Raw genomic sequence first — 16,597 nt, 5'->3', positions numbered from 1 at the left:
ACACTGGGATCATGACCTGAGCTGAAGGCAGACGCTCAACCCATTGCCCACCTAGGTGCCCCTCTAAATTCCCTCTGAAAAGCAAACAGAGATATCTTTGTAAAAATACATTCTATGTTCACATGGAACAGGTCGTGGGGCATCATGTCGCCACCCTGAGGGCACCTGACTGTCCCCTCCACCAAGAACCAGCACCAGCATAAACTGAGCTTGTGGATGGGAAGGCAGACTCGGGACCTTCCTACGTTGATGCCCTGACCCCCAGGGTGACTGCATTTTGGGATGGAGTCCATAAGGAGCTGACTAGAGGGAGATGAGATGCCCAGGTGGGCTCTATTGAATGGGGTGGCCCCTGCCTGCTACAGCCTCACACCTACATGGAGAAGAACTAAAATAAACAGATCCTAACACACAATACATCATCCACAAAATGTAATTACGATGACAATTGTATTAAGGGGAACAGGTGACAAGCAGAGCCTGAAAGGAGTGAGCACATGGGTAGGGTGCTCGGGGAGGTGCCTCAAAGGAGGGAAGGGTGAACCCAGTGGAGTTTGCAGCAATCACTGCAGTGCAGGGGAGGGGGCTGCAGGGTCGAGCAGGGCAGGGGTTTGCTGGGGCCCTGCTCAGGGCAATGAGCAGTTTCTGATTAAAACGCTTCACAGTATAAGGATAGAGGGAACATTCCTGAACTTCATCAATCTATCTATGAAAGACCCACAGCAAATATCATCCTCAATGGGGAAAAGCTTGCAGCCTTCCCGTTGAGATCAGGAACAAGACAAGGATGCCCACTCTCACCACTCTTGTTCAACATAGTATTAGAAGTCCTAGCAACAGCAATCAGACAACAAAGAGAAATAAAAGGTATCCAAATTGGCAATGAAGAAGTCAAACTCTCTCTCTTCACAGATGACATGATTCTTTATATGGAAAACCCAAAAGACTCCACCCCCAAACTACTAGAACCTATACAGCAATTCAGCAATGTGGCAGGATACAAAGTCAATGTACAGAAATCAGTGGCTTTCTTTTTTTTTTTAAAGATTTTTTCTTTATTTATCTGACAGAGATCACAAGTAGGCAGAGAGGCAGGCAGAGAGAGAGGAGGAAGCAGGCTCCCTGCAGAGCAGAGAACCTGATGCGGGGCTCGATCCCAGGACCCTGGGATCATGACCTGAGCCAAAGGCAGAGGCTTAACCCACTGAGCCACCCAGGCACCCCAATCAGTGGCTTCCTTATACACTAACAATGAAAATACAGAAAGGGAAATTAGAGAATCGATTCCATTTACTATAGCACCAAGAACTATAAGATACCTGGGAATAAACCTAACCAAAGAGGTAAATGATCTGTTCTCAAGGAACTACAGAACACTCATGAAAGAAATTGAAGAAGACACAAAAAGATGGAAGACCATTCCATGCTCTTGGATTGGAAGAATAAACATTATTAAAATGTCTATACTGCCTAGAGCAATCTATACTTTTAATGCTATTCTGATCAAAATTCCACCGGTATTCTTCAAAGAGCTAGAGCAAATAATCCAAAAATTTGTATGGAATCAGAAGAGACCCCGAATCGCTAAGGAAATGTTGAAAAACAAAAATAAAAGAGGAGGCATCATGTTACCTGATTTCAAGCTTTATTACAAAGCTGTGATCACCAAGACAGCATGGTACTGGCATAAAAACAGACACATAGACCAGTGGAACAGAGTAGAGAGCCCAGATATGGACCCTCAACTCTATGGTCAATTAATCTTTAACAAAACAGGAAAAAATATACAGTGGAAAAAAGACAGTCTCTTCAATAAATGGTGCTGGGAAAACTGGGCAGCTATATGTAGAAGAATGAAACTCGACCATTCTCTCAAAGATAAACTCAAAATGGATAAAAGAGAAGGGAGGAGTCAAGATGGCGGAGAAGTAGCAGGCTGAGACTACCTCAGCTAGCAGGAGATCAGCTAGAGAGCTTATCTAAAGATTGCAAACACCTGCAAATCCATCAGCAGATCAAGGAGAAGAAGAACAGCAATTCTAGAAACAGAAAAACAACCACTTTCTGAAAGGTAGGACTGGCGGAGAAGTGAATCCAAAGCGACAGGAAGATAGACCCCGGGGGGAGGGGCCGGCTCCCGGCAAGCGGCGGAGCAACGGAGCACAAAATCAGGACTTTTAAAAGTCTGTTCCGCTGAGGGACATCGCTCCGGAGGCTAAACCGGGGCGAAGCCCACACGGGGTCGGCGTGACCTCAGGTCCTGCGGGGTCACAGAAGGATCGGGGGTGTCCGAGTGTCGCAGAGCTTGCGGATATTGGAACGGGAAAGCCGGCTGCAGAGACAGAGCCAACAGTAAGCTCGCAGCTTGGAGTTGCCTTGAACCGGTGGCAAGCTTGGTGAGCTCGGAGCGCGGCCGGAGGTCGGGCAGACGCGAGTTACTGGGAGCTGTTCGCTGAGGGCGCACAGAGGAGCGGGGCCCCGGGCTCTCGGCTCCTCCGGGCCGGAGACCAGGAGGCCGCCATTTGTATTCCCGTCCTCCGGAACTCTACGGAAAGCGCTCAGGGAACAAAAGCTCCTGAAAGCAAAGCCGAGCAGATCACTCAGCCCGGCCCCTGGTAAGGGCGGTGTAATTCCGCCTGGGGCAAAGACACTTGAGAATCACTACACCAGGCCCCTCCCCCAGAAGATCAACAAGAAATACAGGCAAGACTCAGGGAGATTCAAATTAAAACCACATTGAGATATCACCTTACACCAGTTAGAATGGCCAAAATTAACAAAACAGGAAACAACATGTGTTGGAGAGGATGTGGAGAAAGGGGAACCCTCTTACACTGTTGGTGGGAATGCAAGTTGGTGCAGCCTCTTTGGAGAACAGTGTGGAGATTCCTCAAGAAATTAAAAATAGAGCTTCCCTACGACCCTGCAATTGCACTCCTGGGTATTTACCCCAAAGATACAGATGTCGTGAAAAGAAGGGCCATCTGTACCCCAATGTTTATAGCAGCAATGGCCACAGTCGCCAAACTATGGAAAGAACCAAGATGCCCTTCAACGGATGAATGGATAAGGAAGATGTGGTCCATATACACTATGGAGTATTATGCCTCCATCAGAAAGGACGAATATCCAACTTTTGTAGCAACATGGACGGGACTGGAAGAGATTATGCTGAGTGAAATCAGTCAAGCAGAGAGAGTCAATTATCATATGGTTTCACTCATTTGTGGAGCATAACCAATAGCATGGAGGACAAGGGGCGTTAGAGAGTAGTAGGGAATTTGGGTAAATTGGAAGGGGAGGTGAACCATGAGAGACTATGGACTCTGAAAAACAGTCTGAGGGGTTTGAAGTGGCGGGGGGGTGGGAGGTTGGGGTACCAGGTGGTGGGTATTATAGAGGGCACAGCTTGCATGGAGCACTGGGTGTGGTGAACAAATAATGAATACTGTTTTTCTGAAAATAAATAAATTGGGGGAAAAAAAAAAAAAAAAGAAATACAGGCAAGACCAAGTTCACCTACCAAGGAGTGCAGTTTCAATACCAAGGAGAGAGCAGCAGAATTCCAGAGGAGGAGAAAACAAACCACGGAACTCATGGCTTTCTGCCTGTGATTTTTTAGTCTTGCAGTTAATTTAATTTTTTTCTTTTTCATTTTTTTTCCTCTTCTTCTGCTAAAATTTTTTATAACTTTTACCCTTTTCTTTTTTAACGTTTTTTAACTAGATTATCTAATATATATATTTTTCTTTTTATACATTTGTTTATTCATTTTCTTTTTTTTTTATTCTTTTTTTTTCTTTTTTTTCTTTCTTTCTTTTTGAACCTTTTTTTATCCCCAAATCAGAAGAGATCCTAATCTCTCCAATCTTTTTTTTCTTAATTCTTTTTTAAATTCTTGATTGAATTTTTAATTCAATCTCTTTTTTTTAATTCTTTTTTTCTTTCTTTCTTTTTGAACCTCTTTTTATCCCCAAATCAGAAGAGATCCCAATCAGAAGAGATTGGGAGATCCCAATCAAAGGAGATCCCAATCAGAGGAGATCCCTCACCCAATCGTGAGGGGGGAGAAATCCCCCCTCACGATTTGGGATCTCTTCTGATTTGGTTAAAGCATATTTTCCTGGGATTGTAGCCACCCTTTTAGTATTTTACTTGCTCCTTCATATACTCTTAGCTGGACAAAATGACAAGACGGAAAAATTCACAACAAAAAAAAGAACAAGAGGCAGTACTGAAGGCTAGGGACCTAATCAATACAGACATTGGTAATATGTCAGATCTAGAGTTCAAAATGACAATTCTCAAGGTTATAGCCGGGCTTGAAAAAGGCATGGAAGATATTAGAGAAACCCTCTCCAGAGATATAAAAGCCCTTTCTGGAGAAATAAAAGAACTAAAATCTAACCAAGTTGAAATCAAAAAAGCTATTAATGAAGTTCAATCAAAAATGGAGGCTCTCACTGCTAGGATAAATGAGGCAGAAGAAAGAATTAGCGATATAGAAGGCCAAATGACAGAGAATAAAGAAGCTGAGCAAAAGAGGGACAAACAGCTACTGGACCATGAGGGGAGAATTCGAGAGATAAGTGACACCATAAGACGAAACAACATTAGAATAATTGGGATTCCAGAAGAAGAAGAAAGAGAGAGGGGAGCAGAAGGTATACTGGAGAGAATTATTGGGGAGAATTTCCCCAATATGGCAAAGGGAACAAGTATCAAAATTCAGGAGGTTCAGAGAACACCCCTCAAAATCAATAAGAATAGGCCCACACCCCGTCACCTAATAGTAAAATTTACAAGCCTTAGTGACAAAGAGAAAATCCTGAAAGCAGCCCGGGAAAAGAAGTCTGTAACATACAATGGTAAAAGTATTAGATTGGCAGCTGACTTATCCACAGAGACCTGGCAGGCCAGAAAGAGCTGGCATGACATTTTCAGAGCACTAAACGAGAAAAACATGCAGCCAAGAATACTATATCCAGCTAGGCTATCATTGAAAATAGAAGGAGAGATTAAAAGCTTCCAGGACAAACAAAAACTGAAAGAATTTGCAAACACCAAACCAGCTCTACAGGAAATACTGAAAGGGGTCCTCTAAGCAAAGAGAGAGCCTACAAGTGGTAGATCAGAAAGGAACAGAGACAATATACAGTAACAGTCACCTTACAGGCAATACAATGGCACTAAAATCATATCTCTCAATAGTTACCCTGAATGTTAATGGGCTAAATGCCCCAATCAAAAGACACAGGGTATCAGAATGGATAAAAAAACAAAACCCATCTATATGTTGCCTCCAAGAAACTCATTTTAAACCCGAAGACACCTCCAGACTTAAAGTGAGGGGGTGGAAAAGAATTTACCATGCTAATGGACATCAGAAAAAAGCAGGAGTGGCAATCCTTATATCAGATCAATTAGATTTTAAGCCAAAGACTATAATAAGAGATGAGGAAGGACACTATATCATACTCAAAGGGTCTGTCCAACAAGAAGATCTAACAATTTTAAATATCTATGCCCCCAACATGGGCGCAGCCAACTATATAAACCAATTAATAACAAAATCAAAGAAACACATCAACAATAATACAATAATAGTAGGGGACTTTAACACTCCCCTCACTGAAATGGACAGATCATCCAAGCAAAAGATCAACAGGGAAATAAAGGCCTTAAATGATACACTGGATGAGATGGACATCACAGATATATTCAGAACATTTCATCCCAAAGCAACAGAATACACATTCTTCTCTAGTGCACATGGAACATTCTCCAGAATAGATCACATCCTCGGTCCTAATCAGGACTCAACCGGTATCAAAAGATTGGGATCATTCCCTGCATATTTTCAGACCACAATGCTCTGAAGCTAGAACTCAACCACAAGAGGAAGTTTGGAAAGAACACAAATACATGGAGACTAAACAGCATCCTTCTAAAGAATGAATGGGTCAACCGGGAAATTAAAGAAGAATTGAAAAAAATCATGGAAACAAATGATAATGAAAATACAACGGTTCAAAATCTGTGGGACACAACAAAGGCAGTCCTGAGAGGAAAATATATAGCGGTACAAGCTTTTCTCAAGAAACAAGAAAGGTCTCAGGTACACAACCTAACCCTATCCCTAAAGGAGCTGGAGAAAGAACAAGAAAGAAACCCTAAGCCCAGCAGGAGAAGAGAAATCATAAAGTTCAGAGCAGAAATCAATGAAATAGAAACAAAAAAAACAATAGAACAAATCAACCAAACTAGGAGCTGGTTCTTTGAAAGAATTAATAAAATTGATAAACCCTTGGCCAGACTTATCAAAAAGAAAAGAGAAAGGACCCAAATAAATAAAATCATGAATGAAAGAGGAGAGATCACAACTAACACCAAAGAAATACAAACTATTATAAGAACATACTATGAGCAACTCTACGCCAACAAATTTGACAATCTGGAAGAAATGGATGCATTCCTAGAAACATATAAACTACCAAAATTGAACCAGGAAGAAATAGAAAGCCTGAACAGACCCATAACCAGTAAGGAGATTGAAACAGTCATTAAAAATCTCCAAACAAACAAAAGCCCAGGGCCAGATGGCTTCCCGGGGGAATTCTACCAAACATTTAAAGAAGAACTAATTCCTATTCTCCTGAAACTGTTCCAAAAAATAGAAATGGAAGGAAAACTCCCAAACTCATTTTATGAGGTCAGCATCACCTTGATCCCAAAACCAGACAAGGATCCCATCAAAAAAGAGAGCTATAGACCAATATCCTTGATGAACACAGATGCAAAAATTCTCACCAAAATACTAGCCAATAGGATTCAACAGTACATTAAAAGGATTATTCACCACGACCAAGTGGGATTTATCCCAGGGCTGCAAGGTTGGTTCAACATCCGCAAATCAGTCATTGTGATACAACACATCAATAAAAGAAAGAACAAGAACCATATGATACTCTCAATAGATGCTGAAAAAGCATTTGACAAAGTACAGCATCCCTTCCTGATCAAAACCCTTCAAAGTGTAGGAATAGAGGGCACATACCTCAATATCATCAAAGCCATCTATGAAAAACCCACTGCAAATATCATTCTCAATGGAGAAAAACTGAAAGCTTTTCCACTAAGGTCAGGAACACGGCAGGGATGTCCATTATCACCACTGCTATTCAACATAGTACTAGAAGTCCTAGCCTCAGCAATCAGACAACAAAAGGAAATTAAAGGCATCCAAATCGGCAAAGAAGAAGTCAAATTATCACTCTTCGCAGATGATATGATACTCTATGTGGAAAACCCAAAAGACTCCACTCCAAAACTGCTAGAACTTATACAGGAATTCAGTAAAGTGTCAGGATATAAGATCAATGCACAGAAATCAGTTGCACTTCTCTACACCAACAACAAGACAGAAGAAAGAGAAATTAAGGAGTCAATCCCATTTACAATTGCATCCCAAACCATAAGATACCTAGGAATAAACCTAACCAAAGAGGCTAAGAATCTATACTCAGAAAACTATAAAGTACTCATGAAAGAAATTGAGGAAGACACAAAGAAATGGAAAAATGTTCCATGCTCCTGGATTGGAAGAATAAATATTGTGAAAATGTCTATGCTACCTAAAGCAATCTACACATTTAATGCAATTCCTATCAAAGTACCATCCATCTTTTTCAAAGAAATGGAACAAATAATTTTAAAATTTATATGGAACCAGAAAAGACCTCGAATAGCCAAAGGGATATTGAAAAACAAAGCCAAAGTTGGTGGCATCACAATTCCGGACTTCAAGCTTTATTACAAAGCTGTCATCATCAAGACAGCATGGTACTGGCACAAAAACAGACACATAGACCAATGGAACAGAATAGAGAGCCCAGAAATAGACCCTCAACTCTATGGTCAACTAATCTTCGACAAAGCAGGAAAGAATGTCCAATGGAAAAAAGACAGCCTCTTCAATAAATGGTGTTGGGAAAATTGGACAGCCACGTGCAGAAAAATGAAATTGGACCATTTTCTTACACCACACACAAAAATAGATTCAAAATGGATTAAGGACCTCAATGTGAGAAAGGAATCCATCAAAATCCTTGAGGAGAACACAGGCAGCAACCTCTTCGACCTCAGCTGCAGCAACATCTTCCTAGGAACATCGCCAAAGGCAAGGGAAGCAAGGGCAAAAATGAATTTTTGGGATTTCATCAAAATCAAAAGCTTTTGCACAGCAAAAGAAACAGTTAACAAAACCAAAAGACAACTGACAGAATGGGAGAAGATATTTGGAAACGACATATCAGATAAAGGACTAGTGTCCAAAATCTATAAAGAACTTAACAAACTCAACACCCAAAGAATAAATAATCCAATCAAGAAATGGGCAGAGGACATGAACAGACGTTTCTGCCAAGAAGACATCCAGGTGGCCAACAGACATATGAAAAAGTGCTCCATATCACTCGGCATCAGGGAAATACAAATCAAAACCACAATGAGATATCACCTCACACCAGTCAGAATGGCTAAAATCAACAAGTCAGGAAATGACAGATGCTGGCGAGGATGCGGAGAAAGGGGAACCCTCCTACACTGTTGGTGGGAATGCAAGCTGGTGCAACCACTCTGGAAAACAGCATGGAGATTCCTCAAAATGTTGAAAATAGAACTGCCCTATGACCCAGCAATTGCACTACTGGGAATTTACCCTAAAGATACAAACGTAGTGATCCAAAGGGGCACATGCACCCGAATGTTTATAGCAGCAATGTCCACAATAGCCAAACTATGGAAAGAACCTAGATGTCCATCAACAGATGAATGGATCAAGAAGATGTGGTATATATACACAATGGAATACTATGCAGCCATCAAAAGAAACGAAATCTTGCCATTTGCGACAACATGGATGGAACTAGAGCGTATCATGCTTAGCGAAATAAGTCAAGCGGAGAAAGACAAATATCATATGATCTCCCTGATATGAGGGAGTGGTGATGCAACATGGGGGCTTAAGTGGGTAGGAGAAGAATCCATGAAACAAGATGGGATAGGGAGGGAGACAAACCATAAGTGACTCTTAATCTCACGAAACAAACTGTGGGTTGCTGGGGGGAGGGGGGTTGGGAGAAGGGGGGAAGGTTATGGACATTGGGGAGGGTATGTGCTTTTGGGTAAATTGGAAGGGGAGATGAACCATGAGAGACTATGGACTCTGAAAAACAGTCTGAGGGGTTTGAAGTGGCGGGGGGGTGGGAGGTTGGGGTACCAGGTGGTGGGTATTATAGAGGGCACAGCTTGCATGGAGCACTGGGTGTGGTGAAAAAATAATGAATACTGTTTTTCTGAAAATAAATAAATTGGAAAAAAAAAGTAAAAAAAAAAATGGATAAAAGACCTCAGTGTGAGACAGGAATCCATCAGAATCCTAGAGAAGAACATAGGAAGTAATCTCTTCGATATCAGCCACAGCAACTTCTTTCAAGATATGTCTCCAAAGGCAAAGGAAACAAAAGCGAAAATAAACTTTTGGGACTTCATCAAAATCAAAAGCTTCTTCACAGCAAAGGAAACAGTCAAAAAAACAAAGAGGCAACCCACGGAATGGGAGAAGATATTTGCAAATGACAGTACAGACAAAAGGTTGATATCCAGGATTTATAATGAACTCCTCAAACTCAACACACACGAAACAGGCAAACACATCAAAAAATGGGCAGAAGATATGAACAGACACTTCTCCAATCAAGACATACAAATGGCTATCAGACACATGAAAAAAATGTTCATCACTAGCCATCAGGGAGATTCAAATTAAAACCACATTGAGATATCACCTTACACCAGTTAGAATGGCCAAAATTAGCAAGACAGGAAACAACATGTGTTGGAGGGGATGTGGAGAAAGGGGAACCGTCTTCTACTGTTGGTGGGAATGTAAGTTGGTGCAGCCTCTTTGGAGAACAGTGTGGAGATTCCTCACGAAATTAAAAATAGAGCTTCCCTATGACCCTGCCATTGCACTACTGGGTATTTACCCCAAAGATACAGATGTCATGAAAAGAAGGGCCATTTGTACCCCAGTGTTTATAGCAGCAATGGCCACAGTCACCAAACCGTGGAAAGAACCAAGATGCCCTTCAATGGACAAATGGATAAGAAAGATGTGGTCCATATACACTATGGAGTATTATGCCTCCATCAGAAAGGATGAATACCCAACTTTTGTAGCAACATGGGCGGGACTGGAAGAGATTATGCTGAGTGAAATAAGTCAAGCAGAGAGAGTCAATTATCATATGGTTTCACTTATTTGTGGAGCATAACAAATAGCATGGAGGACATGGGGAGATGGAGAGGAGAAGGGAGTTGGGGGAAATTGGAAGGGGAGGTGAACCATGAGAGACTATGGACTCTAAAAAACAATCTGACGGTTTTGAATGGGCCGGGGGTGGGAGGTCGGGGTACCAGGTGGTGGGTATTAGAGAGGGCAAGGGTTGCATGGAGCACTGGGTGTGGTGCAAAAAACAATGAATACTGTTATGCTGAAAATAAATAAAAAATAAATTTAAAAAAATTTTAAAAAAGAAAAAAAGAAATAGGGCTACCCTATGACCCTGCAATTGCACTGCTGGGTATTTATCCCAAAGATGCAGATGTAGTGAAAAGAAGGGTCATCTGTACCCCAATGTTCATAGCAGCAATGGCCACAGTCACCAAACTATGGAAAGAGCCAAGATGCTCTTCAACAGATGAATGGATAAAGAAGATATGGTCCATATACAATAGAGTATTATGCCTCCATCAGAAAGGATGAATACCCACCATTGCATCAACATGGACAGAACTGGAGGAGATTATGCTGAGTAAAATAAGTCAAGCAGAGAGAGTCAATTATTACATGGTTTCACTTACTTGTGGAGCATAAGAAATAACACAGAAAACATTGGGAGATGGAGAGGAGAAGGGAGTAGCGGGAAATTGGAGGGGAAGTTGAACCATGATAGCCTGTGGACTCTGAAAAACAAACTGAGGGTTTAGAGGGGAGGGGGATGGGGGGGTTGGGAGAGTCTGGTAGTGGGCATTAAGGAGGGCACAGATTGCGTGGAGCACTGGGTGTGGTGCATAAACCGTGAATCTTGGAACGCTGAAAAAAATTTTTTCTAAGGGTAAAATTTTTTTTAAAATGCTCTAAGCTACAGGAACAATGTTCCTTCCCATGTTTTCAACAGGTAGAATCAAGCTCTTGATTGTAGTTAATTGTAACTGCTTTCACGTGTTCCGATCTCCCCAGGCATCTCGAGGTTATGCTGCCCGTTTGGTGGGTAGACCACAGTCTGTGCACACAGTCTGTGCCTTCCCCAGAAGCTCCCTGCCGTTCCCAAGTTCTGGCCGGAGAGATTAATGCCTACTGCTCCAGTCCCAGCACTCGATCTCCCCAACCATCACCCCACGGCCCCTGGTAAGCACCATGCTATTTTCTCTCTCTGTAAATCTGGCTTCTTTAGAAACATCATGTCTATGAAACCACACAGTATGTGTCTTTGCGACTGGCTTATTTCACTCAGCACAGTGTTTTCAAGGCTTATCGTTGCAGTAGCAGATGTGAGGGCTGAATAACATTCCACATTTCCTTTACCCAGTCATCTCTGATGGACACTGGGTGACTCCCAGGTTTGGACTGTTTTAAGTATGCTTGTGACCGTGAGAGGAACACAGGGAGTTGTTCAAAATGTTGTGCGTAGGGTTACCATACAATCTCCCAGTTCTGCTCTTGGGTGTGTATCCGCTGGGTTTGGGGATTCTCGTGTTCTGGTTTACTTGGATGGCAGTGTTTGACGAATAATGCTGGCACCTGTGTATTTCTGTAAACAGGGAAGGTGATTGGGATGGTTTGCGCGGCTCCTGGGGACAGATGTTCTGAGATGACGCCCGTGGTTTCCGTAATAGAGATTTTTAGTACAAGTGTGCCCTCTGCTGTTACTGTGGTGAAGTACAGCTTTTTACGTATCGGCTCTTGCCAGGAGGTGGAGAGTAGGGAGAAAGGTTATGTCCTTGATTTTTTTTTTTTTTTCTGGTCCTTTCTTCTTGAAAAATCCTAATTTCCCCCTTTTCCCTTCACCGTGCCATGTCCAAAAGGTGCCTCCCCCTGTTTTTCATTCTCTCACAGACCGCGGTCTGTGCTCTGCCATCGCTGCCCTGATCTGTCCAAATGCTCTTTTTGCACGACTTTCTCTTACTGCTGCCGGCTTTCACCCACGGTAGGGATGCCAACAGCACCCACCTCTGTCTTTTGCATGGCTTCCCTCAAACCATCCCCGTGGCATCTCTGTGATACATCCACGTGATAAAATAATCCACAAGTACTTTTTTTTTTTTTTAAGATTTTGTTTATTTGAGACAGAGCAACCAAGGAAGCAGGAGCAGGGGAAGCAGCAGAGGGAAAGAGAAGCAGGGAGCCCAATGCTGGGCTCGATCCCAGGACCCTGAGATCATGACCTGAGCCAAAGGCAGATGTTTAACCCACTGAGCCACCCAGGTGCCCCCGTACAGGTATTTTTTTTTAATGTAATAGATATTTGCGTAACGATGTAGAAGATCTTCACGCTGTCTTTCTAAATGGAAAATGAGATGCAGAAGTAGATGATAGCGTCTTACTAGGTGCATGCGTCCCTTAGCTTTTATTTATTGAACTTGATTTTATTCTAGTAACACATGCACATGGTTCAAATATAAAAAACATAAAAAGTGTGAGAGTGGTGCTACTGGGTGGCTCAGTCGTTAAATGTCTGCCCTGGGCTCAGGTCATGATCCCAGGGTCCTGGGATCCAGCCCCACATTGGGCTCCCTGCTTAGCAGGAAGCCTGCTTCCATCTCTGCCTCTGCTAGTGTTCCCTCTCTCACTGTCTCTCTCTATCTGTCAAATAAAATAAAATGTTAAGAGAGAGAGAGCATGAGAGCTTGCTCACTGGAAATTGGTGAGGTTTTCCCTTTCTGTTTTGCTTGGCATTGTCTGGAAGGGCAGCCAGTCTCTGTCTCCTCCCGCGGAGATGTGGTTTTGTGCTGTTTTGTAATTCTGCATTGTTTTTCTTTTCCATCTATTTATTTTGAAACGATCTTAGGGAAGAGTATGTAAATGCAACACAAAGAAGCCTTTTCCCCCCTGAACCGTTTGAGACTATGCCACACACCTGAGGGACTCACCCAGACACTGATCTTTCCTCCTTGCAAGCAAGGTCATTCCCCTAGTTAACCATAATACATCATTAGAACGGGAGTACTGATACTGCTGTCTCTAGACGTTATGAGGAAGAGCCATAGTCACGCAACAGCCATCGTCTTCCACTACTCAGAAAGCCCAATATACTAGCTAAAGCCTTCATCATAGGTGAGTGACCCCACGTCCCTGGATTCCTCCCAATTTGTCTCGTGGTCCACCCCATCTAACACCCTGGAGATCCCCTTGCAGTGCTCTCTGGGTTCCTGGAAAACACATGAGCCAGACCCTACAATTCATGGAGAATGAGCTGGGATCTGCCACAGGCAATGAAAGGGAGGTTGTGGGGTGAAGGAGTATCACCCCAGGAGACACCTGCTTATGAAGGAGCTGTGACCAATGAGGAGGTCCTAGTCTCTTCTCACAAGGGCACCCCAGGGGAGATGGGGTTCAAGATTTTCAGGTCTGTCCCCACAAATGACCCAATCCCAGATCTCAGACTTCATTTCCTTTGAAGCTCTCCTGCCACCACCCTGAGCCCCTGGCCTCACATCAGTGGGATCTGCCTGCAGATCCCATCCCCCTCTGTCCACTCTAGAGGACCCTGGGTGTCGTGGCACATCTTCAACGGAAACCGCGATCCTGAGCCGGGTCCTGTGTTCCTAAGGCTCACGTTGCCATCAGAACAGACCGCCCACTGCCATGCACATGGTTTCCATGAGGGTCTGTCGACTTCAGAAGCCACTTGGTCCCCTCGCACCTGCCCTCCAGCACCACCATCCCGAGTCCTCCCAATAGCACAGATGACAGCAAGCAGCCATGACCCTCTGGGGCTGATGGTTAGTTCCATGGTCATCCACCTGTGGCTGCTCATGTTCATGGCCCAGAGAGGGGACCACACGGGTCTATGCAAGGGGTTCTCAACGGAAGGGGACTTCCTTCCCAGGGGCATTTGGCAATTTGGGCGGGGGGTGGATGCTCCCGGCACCAGCAGGTGGAGAGCAGCAATGCCATTAGCATCCACTGTGCCCAGGACGCCCCGGCCCACAGCCAGGGTCAGCCAGGCTTGAACGCTAACAGCGCTGGTGTTGGGAGACCTGCTACTTGTTCATTACTTCTTGGCATTCCCTCAAGGGCTTTTATGGTTTTGAGATAAACCCCAGTAGACAAAAGAAAGAGACACCTGGGTGGCTCAGTTGGTTGGACGACTGCCTTCGGCTCGGGGCGTGATCCTGGAGTCCCGGGATCGAGTCCCGCATCAGGCTCCCAGCTCCATGGGGAGTCTGCTTCGCTCTCTGACCTTCTCCCCGCTCATGCTCTCTCTCACTGTCTCTCTCTCAAATAAATAAATAAAATCTTTAAAAAAAAAAAAAAGAAAGAAAGAGAAGCCCTTCTCTCTCCCACTGGACAGAAAACAAGCATGGGGTCCACACTGGCTCTGGCAAGAATCCTGGGACCCCCCAAGGAGACTGTGTCAATTTCCTCTGGCTGTTGTGATGATGATCATCGACTTGCCAATTTACTCTCAGAGTTCCCAAGGCCAGACGTCCAAGCTGAAGGTGTCAGGAGGGCCGTGCAACCCCCAGAGCCTCGAAGGGCGTCCGTCCCTGCTGCCTTCAACAGCTTCTGGGGGTCCCCACCGTTCCTTGGTGTGAGGCCCCATCATTCCCGTCTCTGCCCTGTCTCCACGTGGCCTTCCCCACTCCACTCTGTGTCACCTCCTCTTCTTTCTCTTAGAAGGACCCTTGTCGCTGGATTTAGGGGAGCCCCCCCACCCCGGGGATAATCTAGGATGGTCTCCTCTCGGGATCCTGCATTTAATTTTATCTGCAAAGCAACTCTTCCCAAATGGGCTCACACTCCCGGTGCCGAGGATTCAGACTTGGACGGCTCTCGTAGGGGTTCACACTTGGACTGGCTAGAGACGCGGCCCGGGGATGAAGCTGACCCAGGTCAGAGGGGTCAGTCCAGCAGGAGGACCGAACACGAGGCCCATCTTTCCTCTGGGCTCCCACCGCTGGAACAGCGTTCCTTCTTGCTTATGCCTGGGGTGACATCAGCCCCACTTACACCCCGTGTGTATCCCGGCACAGCAGACACAGGCAGCACCCCCCATCCTGGCAGAATTCTCAAAGCCGAGAGAGCAGTCTGAAGGGTTTGATGCCACCTCAGGCTCCTTTTTGGGAAAACAAAACAAAACAAACCACCCCCAAACCATCATCCGTTCACATTCAGTTCCTCGGTCTGCTTATTACCTGACCACAGTGCTCTCTCTGGGCTTCTGTGGGTTTGGGTGGTTTTCTTTTAGGCCCGTTCTTATCATCTGTCATCTCTGGGGACTTTCTGCAGGGTTGTGAGCCACCTCAAAACCTTCAGACGAAGCAGGGGTTACGTGGTTTGTGAGTCACCATTTGCGGTCCTTGGGGTTTCTCGTTCCACAGGGGAAGCGTATGTTGGTTGTGAGGGTTTGTGGCCAGAATTAACCCCAAGCCACGTTGCACCTGTCTACACAAGAGATAGGTCCCTGTGGAGACAGCCGCCCCAATGGGCTGAGCTTTGCACTCCTTCCACCTGGGTTTGTCTCCCACACAAATGTGGGCTTCTGAATCAGACTGGTTCCCACTCTCCTTGCTCCTGACCCCAGGGCTTGGTCGGATTTTGTTTTTAAGTCAACACCCCCACAGTGGGGCTTGAACTTGCAACCCTGAGATCAAGAGTCATGTGCTCTTTCGACTGAGCCAGCCAGATGCCAGCCCAGGTCCTAAAGAGCGAGAAGGGGGAGTTCGTGGTAACATACACTCATTTCACTTGACTTGCTTAAAAGTGACACCCATGATGTGGGTTCTACTTAAAAGCAGAAGGGAATTGACAGGAAGTGTCCCAGGAAGCTCACAGCCCTGAGAAAAGCTAAGGAAGCCAGTTTTGAAGAGGACGGTGTAGCAGGCAGAACACTGGCTGCCCAGAGTCCATACCCTCATCCCCAGAACCTGTTATTTTGCACGGCAAAGGGAAGTTAAGGTGGCAGATGGAATTTGGTTGCTTACCAGCTGCTGCCCCTCGGAACAATTTGTTTCTTAAACTGTAACCCCTGGAGGATTTTACTAGTTACCAAGCACATTTAGATATGGCCTTAAGAAATACCGGGAAGTGCCCGTTGTTAGTTAGATGAGTCTTTTGAATGTGCTTGGTTAACTATAAACTATCTTCCTCCTTGCTTGTCTGCAAGATGGGATTAACGTTTGACCTTCATCAATCCTTCTATTGGCTGTTGTTTTCTATCCAATAAAAGTGAGACTAGGGAGTTGCTCGTGGCAGCAGTCCTTTGCGACTGTTGCCCCAGCTCCCAGTCTTTTGTAGCTGCCTTGTTTG

The sequence above is a fragment of the Neovison vison genome, chromosome 7 (assembly GCF_020171115.1).
Source record: "Neovison vison isolate M4711 chromosome 7, ASM_NN_V1, whole genome shotgun sequence".
Taxonomy (NCBI): domain Eukaryota; kingdom Metazoa; phylum Chordata; class Mammalia; order Carnivora; family Mustelidae; genus Neogale; species Neogale vison.
The sequence above is the reverse complement of the archived record's forward strand: the minus strand, read 5'-3'. Positions refer to the sequence as shown.